We start from the raw sequence: 11,586 nt of genomic DNA on the forward strand, positions 1-11,586 counted from the left end.
TATCGGACGTTGTCGACGACGTCGTCCGGTCGGCACCGAGTATGATGGATAGGGACCGATAATGGATGGTGGTATCAAACGTCGACGGTGTCGTCGTCCGACAGATAAACCCTAACGGGTCGATGAGACTACGATGCAATGAATGAATGTCCTACGTGTCGTACGTGCAGGCTCCGACTTGAGGGAGGGGCCGAGCTCCAAGCTTGGATGGTTTTATCTTGTGTCGGCAACGGTGGCCTCTCGAACCTCGTCGGAGCGACGAAGCCGTCTGCGGTTGAACAGAGTCAATCTGTAGGGCTAGCACATAACGGACGGTCTCGTCCTTACTGGTAAGACACTCAAGTATGTCGTAGTTTCTCTCAAAACCTCTCTCACCTACCTAGCCCAAGCACCGGTGGAGTCAAGACGAAAATTTACTACAAGGGATAAGCAAACGAGCGACGATAGAGGACGGCGTACCTCGTTGGTGCGTGACTCGTGGTGAAGAATTCGTTGACAGTCAGCGGCGGTCAAAGCGGGTGTGGCGGAGAGGCACCAGAGAGCAGACGGCGGCTCGACGAGTGATGATGATGTCGGAGCTATAAGTAAACCGGCTCAAGCGTGATGCTGAATTCCGGGCACACCCTTATGGAGGTTTGGCGCAGGCAAACTCAGTTAGGTAACGCGGGCTGCGGCTCGACACGTCGACAACATGCAGGATGACCCCCCGGGCGGTGGTCAAAAGTTGGCGGCTGACAATCAAGGTCGCGGGGTGAATGACGGTCACTCTCGATTTGTTTAGGGTGATGAGAGTAACCCTGGATGACTAGAGAGGGGCCTGGCTTTCAGCAAAGCATTGTCATCGGGATCATGGAGCTGCGGGCTGGAGAAGTGCGGATGTCTGAAGTCCGATAGACACAGCAGTCCCTTCGGGGACATCCGATAAAATTGGAAGATATAGAGAAGATTAGCATGGCCCCTTCGCAAGGATGACATGCACAAATCCAGAAATGGTCCGATCGACACGACAGAAGATCAACTAGCTGACGTCGATCCAAATTTTGCGGTGCCCTCACAGCCGGAATTATTGACGATGGGCTTCTTCCCGCTGGCGCGGGGTCCTGTCCGAATGGCGGGTCATTTCTTCTCTTGATCAGATCAGTCCACACCTGTAGAGCTCCGTTTGATCGGCGTACCCGTTGAGTCTATTGGACTCAGCGTGGCCTGGCCGGTTGAGTTGTCTGTGGGTCAGGCGGAATTCCGTCGGGGATGTCTGTCGCTCCACAAAACCACTAGGAGTGACCACCACTAGGAAGCGTCGACCAAAATTTCAACCAACGTCATTCGCGGCGGTCGAAGCGGCAGGTATGACTGTGCGGAGGTGAATGGGTCCTCCCCCTTAGTGGGTCAACAAACAGAAACTAAGATCCATTAGTGGCCCTTATAGAATTGGCCCCCATTACACATAGAATGGGGAGGGATTTAAAAAAAAAAAAAAGGAAAAGGGGAAAAGGAAGGCCCCTTCCCATGACGATGAAAATGCAGGCACGGGACGTGTCGCGGTGTGACGAAAATGGGACGATGAATACAAAAGAAAACACGAAACACGACTAGGAAAATGACAAAAATCAAAATGCGGTAATCGAGCACTTTCACCCGGTATTCGATGACGGTGGCGGGCGGCGCAGACATCGTCGTCGATGATCCTTGATGGTGTGCGCCATCACAAGTTATTTGCTGAAACTATGAGAACTGCAAGAGTTGAGTAATGAATATTATCGAAAGGCTTGTGATTTATCAAGCTAAAATGAAAAATTTTTAAGACAGAAATATTAACAGAAATATTTTTATTAAAATAAAAATAGGTTTATACCATAACACTAAGATATTTATTGGAAGCTGAGAAGCTGATGAGATGGTCAATTAATCATTGCTAACATATTTTATTATTGAGCTGTTTTGATTTCAGACTCCAAAAATATGTTAACAATTCTAGCCGAATGGACAAAGATTGAAAGCATACCAGGAAATAGAACCTTACCTGATAGACATTTGTATTATAACTTTTTTGATATTCTTGAAGACTAATTTTCCATTAATTCATTTTTTAATTATTCAACTTTCATGATATTATTTTGTTTGAAATTTTATTCCAGTATAGAAAATGCATGTTTTCAGTTAGGTTATCATAAAATATTTTTCTGTGGTTATCATTTTTTAATCTTGGGATTATTTCAACTTGGGAGGGGGGGTAAGAAATTGGCCAAAAAATATTAAATTTATCAAAATTTTCCTTCATGAACCTAATGAAAAGCCACCTGGGAGAGTATATTTACTTTAAAGTACTAGAAGCATGTGTATTAAAGTTAGGATCTTGTAGCAGATTCAGTGCACTTCTTGATGATATGAACCGTGGGTGTAGACTCACATGTTTAGCTTCCAACTTTCTAGTAAATCTTGTTGGATGAAGAATATATAAGAAAATCAAAAGGTTGAGAGCTGAGTAAGCAACCTCATCATGCCACCATCCAATCGACAAACCTTCTAAGTTTGCTTGGACCCCAATTAAGTGGAATCTTACTTGAGCCAAGGGTATTTATCTCTTTAAATTCTATATCATAGAATCACTCTTTGAGCCACCTAAAGTTATCTTTGATACCAATATATGTATCCTCCTAACCCCTTTTTATTAGCCTCCCTTACACAATTTTCCCCCTTACTGATCATTCCTATAGGTATTTATCTCACCTCCATTATTCCTAACTATTTATCATATGCATTGCTCCCAAGTTTTTCTCTTCCATTGTCTGAAATCAATCTTCCATGATACCTCATGTACTATCATAAGTTTCTTCTACTTCTTCTAACTGTATTTTCTCTTATTATCACTCACATTGAAGGAATTGTATTGAGCATTCTCATTGATCAAAATAAACTAATTTTTCATTAAATCTTCATTTTTTGTTTATCCTTCAAAAACTTGCAAAATAAAATCAAAAACTAAAAATAAAAAACTTGAAGATTAAGCTTTAAGGGCATTTTAGCACAATACTTTAATGTGCATTTTGATGAATGTTCAAAGTAATGCATACCTCAATATGGGTTGTGATCAAAGCACAATAGGTCCTAAGTCAACTAATTGACTGATTCTAAGTGAAGATAAAATAGGAGCCTTAGTTATATTAAAAGGCTACTTAGTTTGACCATACAGTGAACAAGTCAAATCATGTATTTAGGACTTCATTTTATTTGTTTAAAAAATTATTTAAATTCCTAATTACTACCTTTGATTATTTGAGGCTGAATTTACTGATGACTTAATGAAACTAATTACATGAAGATATTACTACCCAATGGTGATATCTTGAATAAAATGATTTGGTAAAAATACCTAAAAGTTTAAGATTATTTTAAAGCTGAAATTGTTGGCATAACAGCTGGTTTTTGCTCTTAACTCTTGAAAGATATTTAGAATTTATGCCAAAATAATAAATATAAAATTCAAAATAAAAATGATTATTATTTTATATTGCTTATTCATTATCAATACATCTGACTTTTGGACTTATAAAAAATTACCATAATGCCCTTTTGGATTTCTAAGTCCAGATATACAGTTTTGAGTCCTAATTTTAAACCCCCTTCTCCTTGTTGTTTGAAAATCGCAGTCCAAAAGCTAGAGAGATTTTTCAATCCTTGGAGCACTTTTCAAGCATTTTGTGAGCATTCTTTGAAGAGATTGTTTGTTGCTAACATCAATCCAAGTCCATAGAACTTAAAATCATGGGTTTTGGTGCATGGTGTTTCAAGATTCAAAGCAAAGAAGACTGGCCTAAGAAATTCGCACATCTTCGACCCTGTGATAAGTTTACAATCTTTGGAATAACTTTTATACTGGTAAGGGCTAGAAATGAATCACTTATTTTGGCTTTTTAACCCATATTGTAGGGTGGATCACGAAAGATATGAAAGATCTCCCTCCAAGCCGTACATACAGCTTTCATCGAATACAGTTTTCAACAGAATTGTATATGTATCCATGAGATCGAGTATGGAATTCTGTTTACTCACTTTAAATTGAGTATCCATATGAATCCAAAGAACTTATGAATAGTTTCTAACATCCATATCAATCCAAAGAACGTGAAATTTGATCTTGTGGTTGAGTTGTGAAAGCATTATAGGAGTTTCAAGTTGAAGGCGGAGGAATCAGGCCGTCAACTAAGAACATGTAAAGATTGACCTCTGGAAATTTATCTGATTTGATTTTGAACATTTTGTGTAAGACAACTTGTAACGAAACTGTGTAGAAAAATCTTTCTAGGTGGAATCTTACATTTGGTGCAGGAATGAAAAAGATATTTGAGTTTTAAGCACCAAAGGTCAAACACAAGTCAATGAATTTCATCAATGAGAAACGTGGAGGAGAAGATGACTTGAAGAAAGAACAATCACAAATAGGGAGTTATTACTGTACTGAAGTCATACTTACATCTACGAATTTTTATCTCTGGATTAGAAAAATTATGACCTAAAAATATTCCTGTTGAAATACATGAAATTGGTCCTTTTGTTGAATATTATTTAAGGAGTTGTCATACTGAGTGTTCTTGAGGAGAATATATTATTCATAAATATATTGTTCTTGCTAGATTTTTGTGGTCAGTCAGGTTAAGGCTTTGGGGGCCATAAGAAGAAGGATTTGGGGCTCCAGTTGAACTAGGTCAAGCGATATTGTTTCGTAGAAGACTTTGGGATTACTGAAATATAATGATTAAATAAACATCTAAATTTATGATGATACACTATTGTAAGATTAAGATATTATTTTTGTAAAATAAGTTGAATTAAATAATGTCTCAAAATAATACGGCCTATGGGATTTAATCCTGCATTCATAATAAAATATGCATATTTATCCCCCATTTTTGTTATTGTAGAAAGAAATATGCAATCTTGTTACATTATTAAGAAAACATAAATGTTGCTCCTTAGAATTCCTTGAATGTGGCAAAATGAATGTGCATCCCAGTTGAAAAAGGCATAAAAAAAGAGCTGATGATCCCAACTGCTCCCCAACTCCCCCGAAAAGGAAAAAAATACTTGAAAAGGTATCGTATCACCCTTCTGTTCCTGCTTGCAAGCTCATGCCTGAGGTCTTGAAAGAATGTAAAACTTTCAGAACTTTAAACTCTATACGATAAAGTGTTAAAGTAATCAAAGGGCTGGTTGATCTTTTCTTATTGGTTTCTAACCATAATCCCTATCAGGGGACTTGAGGTTTTGAAGGCATGGAGAATGATATGATAATAAATAAGAATAAATAAAAATAGAACCATTGATGCTTTTGCTTACGAATTGAACTGAGACGTGACCATGTCTCCCCAACAATTTTGGTGCATACGACGCAAGATGATTCTGCATAATGGGATTGGGTGTTTTCATGTCTCACCATAGTGTCATGTTTGTGTTGATTGGAGATTTAAGAATGTTCATAATGATGAAGAATGATGCTAATCACAACGTTCTGCAAGGTGTGACTTTAGGAGCATAGGGGGTGCCAAAGAACAAAACTTTTCTCAATTTTCTATGTTTGGAATGAAAGTAATTTTTTTCTAATTTACTTAGAAAAAATATTAAATATTCAGGATAGGAAAGTAGAAGCACTTATGTATTGGGAAAATATAAAAAAGTGTAAGAAAATGCGATAATGATACCACAGTGGGGGATGGAAGGCAACACACTTGCACTAGGTGAGTTGCATGTAGGTAGAGATATGCATTACATGCATTGTATAGATGAGTGGTGGAAAAATGGCTGTCTAGGCATAACAGTGATAAATTTTCACTAACATCTTTCCTTAAGGCAGGGGCACTTATAACATTCTAAATTCATGCTGTTTTTGAAAGAAATAAAAGCAAGCATTCATAAAAGGAGACTAGATAGGCAAGAGGAGCAGTCCAACAACCATTCCCGATGAATCTTCTTGACTTGGACAACTAAACTCCAACAAGTTAGGAGGGACATCATGAGGCCATGGATGGTAGAAAGTACTCTCAAACTGTACAAGCAGACTCATCCCTTTTGATAAAATTTTCCTAGAATTTTGTATTGTTCCTCAACTTTCTTGTTTGTATTCCTCAACTCTCTTGTTTGTATTCCTCATGCTGCAGCTCATTCTGATGTCTTCTGAGCACACATAATCGTGGGTTGGGAATATGTGAAGCGGTCCCATTATATGTAATGGTGCATCCCACCAAAACTGTGAAGTGTGTCATGGTGAGGCATGATAACACACATCTTTAGTATCTTAATCAGACCATATTTACTTGTATATTTGCATTAAATTGTTTGTATTTGCATGTTATTAAGCTTAAAATGATTCAATTTATTTTTAGAATCATATTCTAAATTTTCTGCATTTTTATGGAATTTTCTGATATTAAATAATTAAAGAATATAATTTTTGGACTCAAACTATAATATTTTGGAATTTTTAGACATTAAATTTATAAAAAAATATATTTTCAAGTAAAAAAACATACTTATTTATAAGTTTTGGGCCTTTATTGAATTTAATATGAAATTTAGAATATTTTTAACCTTTTTATTTTCGCAAGGCCACGTGTTGCCGTTTGATTCCTCGAAGGGCAACTGACCACAATTAGGGATAATTATGGGCAATCACCAATCATTAAAATTCGTTAATGATTGGCGTCAGTCAGTTATTTACCATAATCGTTATGGCATGGCGATTAGGGATGCCAAGATGACATTTAAGGCCAACAGCTTTGCTTTTTACTTTTTCTAGCATAGGGTGACTTGGACCATGAAAAAAGGGATGTTTTTTATTTATATTAAATTCAGTGTGGGGACAGAGGCTTGGCTTTTAAAGTTTTTATTTTTTTGTGCTGACCAGTCAACAATTGCGGCTGCACTGACGTGTCATACGACACATGGTGCAAGGTGTATGCATGGCGCATGTGCTGCACCTTTATTTAATTGAAAAGGGAACAGATTGATGTGGCACACTCGGATGCGCTACCACGTCAACCGCAACATATTTTTTAATAAAGCTATTAGAATAATATACTACTGTTCTTCTATTTGTTCTTTTTCCCCTAAGTGACACATGGCATGACAAGAGCTGTTGGTCGCGGATGACGAGGAAGAATCTGAGCTAATCATTGCATTAACTGTCATGAAAATATAAAACCGAAACATAATTTATCTTCTTCATCTTTAATATCGTTTAAGTTTCAAAAATATTTATTCTGAAACTCTAGCTATTTAGTTTTTAATTGTTACCTCTTATCAAACCATGAAATCTGTACGCATTTAGATACAAAATAACTTAGGTAATAATACATTTACTTTCGTTGTGAGACAAAAATAAATGGATAGTATTATTCTGGGTTCTGCCCATGATCATCAATTGAAAGATGATTCATAAAGTAGAATAAACCCTGAATAGTTTTTCAAAAATATGAATGGTGATCTATTACCCTTGTCCGAAATCAAATAGTTTCCAAATTGATTATTTGAAAGAGTCTCTTCGAGCTGCACATTCATCTGACCACCATATGCATCCATAGAATCTGTAGTAACTTGAATCTCATGGTAATTCATAACACAGAAATTTATACATTAATTTCATGAATTTTGCACGTTCAAGTGTGTTAGAATTATTTCATATGCATGTAACCAAGGTTGAAATGAATTAAACTAACTTATAAGATAATTCATAATTTTATGTATTTTCCATTATTTTATGCAATTTTTCGACATTACATTTCTAAAAACTAATATTTTAGGTCAGAATGTATTTATCTTGATTTAACATGTTACAATTTTATCTGTTATAATACATTTTATGGGATTCATTAAAAATTATAAATTTATTTTAAACGTTTTTTGTATTTAAATTGTGCTTTGCCATGTCTGCCATCTAATTTCTTCACATGGGACCAAAAAATGATCTTTATTAGTGACTGGGTTTGCTATTCATCTGTACTAGCGACCAAAAATTGATCTCTGTTAGTTTATGCACAGAGACATGTGATGCAAGGAAAAAATTGCAAGATGCATATAATAATGTGTGCAATATGAATGCATGATATGTTAAAGAATAAAATAATTTAGCGACTACAATTTCCATATATTCTCTGAAAATCCAAAAAAGTGAGTAGACGTGCCTTTAAATGATTGGATTTGAAAGGAAAACATGTTGACATAGTTTTCAGAAATAATGTCACCACATTGGGCATTAAATGTAGTCCTAACACATGGTATGCTTATTTTACGAAGTGTCATGGTGGGAAAATAGAATCATTGATAACAAAGAAAATGTAGATTACCTATTGGTGCTGATGAGATCTTCAATGAAAAAGAGGACAGATAACCCTAGAATAATGTGGTGGTGGTCCTGATGAGGAAAGAAAATAAAGAAATTCAACAGCCCATCTTGCGCCAATGCCTAAGATTGATATTTTATGAACTAAAAGGCTGATTAAGCTGAAATTGGGAGGAGAACTTTGTGTTTATCCCTCTATCTATCCGTGACATCTGATCTATAAGGGGAGGTGCTGAATACTAAAAAAATATCTTTGAACTTGCATCTAGGATCGGTAAGTTCAATGAGACAGAGTGAATTTGGAGATCCATGATGGTAGTTTTGGTTGATTGAAGTAGCGAAACAGAGAAGAGGGGGATCTAACCTCCATTCCAAAATCCCGAAGGCCATGGAAGAATATATGGTGGATAATATTTTATATTGTTCTATTCTTAATCACAACATCTAGCTTTCTTCTATCTGTTTCATAATTCAAATCACATCCAAAACTTTTGATATCATCATCTCTCTTCAATCCACCATTCCCAAGTTTACATACTCATTTTATATCCATTTATATACAAGAAACTATCCATACCTCATCCTTTCCTGATTTCTACACTTCTTATGTTCATATATTTCGTTCTCATTCTCTCTCTACATAACTCTATCTTAACTATTTTATATTAATATGCACCTCAATATTTTCATTTTCCTCTCCTCTCTAGCTCTTACTTATTAGGCATCCCTTTCATCTCCTTAATCAACACCAAAATAATGTGAAATTTGGGATCAAAATTCCCTATGGAGATAACCCTTGTACCCAATTAGTCATATTACATAGAAAATAGCTTTAAAATATTATTAAATAAACTCCAATACCAACGACAACACGAACTCCTGAAATTCATTTTACTGAACAATACTGTAGATATCGCATGTGACTATCGCATGTGACTATCACATGTTTTAGCAACTCAGCATATTGACTGGCTAAAATCAGTGTATAAATATTTGATTTTATCCACACCACATGATTATGAATGTAAAAAACGTTCACCAGCTTTATAATGGAATGTTTCTGTCATCAAGTACCATGTATGTATATTCTTGCATCTGCCCACCACTCCTAGAATGACTTATGATTTGGTAAACTATTCAATCCTGATCAGTCATCATAGTTATTCTTGATACATTAGGAAATTATCAAATAACTCTTTGTATAATATTTCCACTACCCTGACCAATGATTTCATTATATCACCTTATTAATTATATCTGCTATTTTATTGAGGGTAGATTATCTCATCTTGAACAATCAATCAACTTTATATACTTGTTTCTGCATCAGAGCTCAGACCACTTTTAATGCAACCATCCATTTTTAGTACAATCATCTTTATAGATAAAAAACTGTTCATTCACATGCTATTTTTGGTGTCTCAGGGAAAAGGACCGTGTATACAACCATAAGATAAATCAACCTGACTCACATTTCAGTATAGAATCATACAAGCATTCCGATGGATCAATTAAACAAGCGGTTAATGAATCAAACCTACTCATCTTTTTGAGGTGAGTAGCAAATGCTAATATATCTGTACATTTCATTGTCCTTCTTTTAAATCATATAAACATGAAATTTTATAATATATTTATAAAGATAAGGGATCACCACATTATGATCTCATCACAGTTCACTATTCATTTCATCAAAAATGAACTAACATTGTATATGACATATCTCAATGAACTTAATATATGAGCTATCTTTGCATAAGTAGGTTTGAAACTTTATTTTTTGGACAATGTTTTACTAAATCTTAATATACATTTACAACATTGATATATTCCCATCTAGGGAATGCTGGCATATAATATGGAGAAATATTTCCATACATGCTAGGGATAATCTTGTAATCCTATACTATTAATAGCATCTTTCAGAACTTCTACCACTTTCTCTCAACTAAGTGTCTAGCCTCTATAAGGCAAAGCTCACTCAATAAAAAATATCATCATTTTCTGCTATGCTAACATAGAGAGTTTTCCAGAAATACGGAAATGTCAACCATACAGTTCACAGATAAAACACCAAAATCATCCTCAAATAATTTTATCTCATACGTGACTGCCAAGGTTTACTTGAATGTTATGATATACCGTACTTCCTCACATAGTCCATCCCCCAAACCTAATATGAAGAATCTCAACTTTTTTGAAAAATATTTAGCATAAATACGATTTACTAATATAGTTTTTAAATGGGGGCATCACAGCTGAATTCTCTAAAAACGTTTCTACTCGTATTCTGATTCTTCAAATCAATGTTGGGTGATTCTGCCTAAAGACAACTCACTTAAATCCTCATTTTCATCTCATTTACGTTTTGTTTCAATTTAAATGTATTAAATCATATTTTTATTTAAATAATTTTCCAAGAAATCAATTTTAAATTCAATAATATTTTTTATTTGGTCATCTACCTGTTATCTGAAGTTAGCTACCTCAATATCTATCACCTTTTCACAAGTCCTAACTCTAGATTCTATCTTTATTTTCACAATTCAAACATAAGGTTAAAGTCTCAAACATGTATTAATGTCTCAAATCATACCTATCATCTTTAGATTATAATTTTTACATATAATGTGAAATTACACTTCAATACTAAATTTTATTTGCCTCAAATTAATCTCTCAGTCTAATCCTTGAATCTGTTTAATTTTCTCATAATTCATAAATATTTTTAACAATATCTCAATTTAATCATACACCTTTTTAAACAATATCTCCCTTATAAAAATGAATTTTAGTAGATCATAAGTGGCGACTCCTATCATGTTTTAATCTAACTTATCTAAAGTGCTGTTCCTCCACTCTTCAAAAAGTAAAGATGTGACATGATAAAATCCTCAAGCACAGAATAAGAATTTTACATTTATATACTTATGAAGTTAGTTCTCAAGACTGAACTAAATTATTCATTTCATCATTATTTATTAATATTAAATTTTTATATTTATATCTATGATATCCAATGTATTTCATGCGTTATATACTACTTCCCAGGGGAATACAATCCTTAATAGTAATGATGACAATAATTTGAATTTGTATTTGAGCAATAAAGGTAACAATCAGAACTGAGGCATTTTCTTTAAGGTGATGTACTAAGATGAAAGATATCAGGAATAATTTGTTCTGTTTCAATAGCTCGTTTACCTTTGATTCTTGTGTAGAGATCCATGTTCATTGAGATCCTGTTGAAATGG

The 11,586-nt window shown here is 34.7% G+C and overlaps 1 non-coding gene across 1 annotated transcript; it reads left to right on the plus strand.

The window, feature by feature from the left end:
* The first annotated feature begins 902 nt into the window (after positions 1-902).
* LOC144711524 (U6 spliceosomal RNA) lies at positions 903-1,004 on the plus strand. Its single transcript, XR_013583580.1, has one exon. It is a non-coding gene; the product is annotated as a U6 spliceosomal RNA (small nuclear RNA).
* The last annotated feature ends 10,582 nt before the right edge of the window (positions 1,005-11,586 follow it).

The sequence above is a fragment of the Wolffia australiana genome, chromosome 13 (assembly GCF_029677425.1).
Source record: "Wolffia australiana isolate 7733 chromosome 13, ASM2967742v1".
Classification (NCBI taxonomy): domain Eukaryota; kingdom Viridiplantae; phylum Streptophyta; class Magnoliopsida; order Alismatales; family Araceae; genus Wolffia; species Wolffia australiana.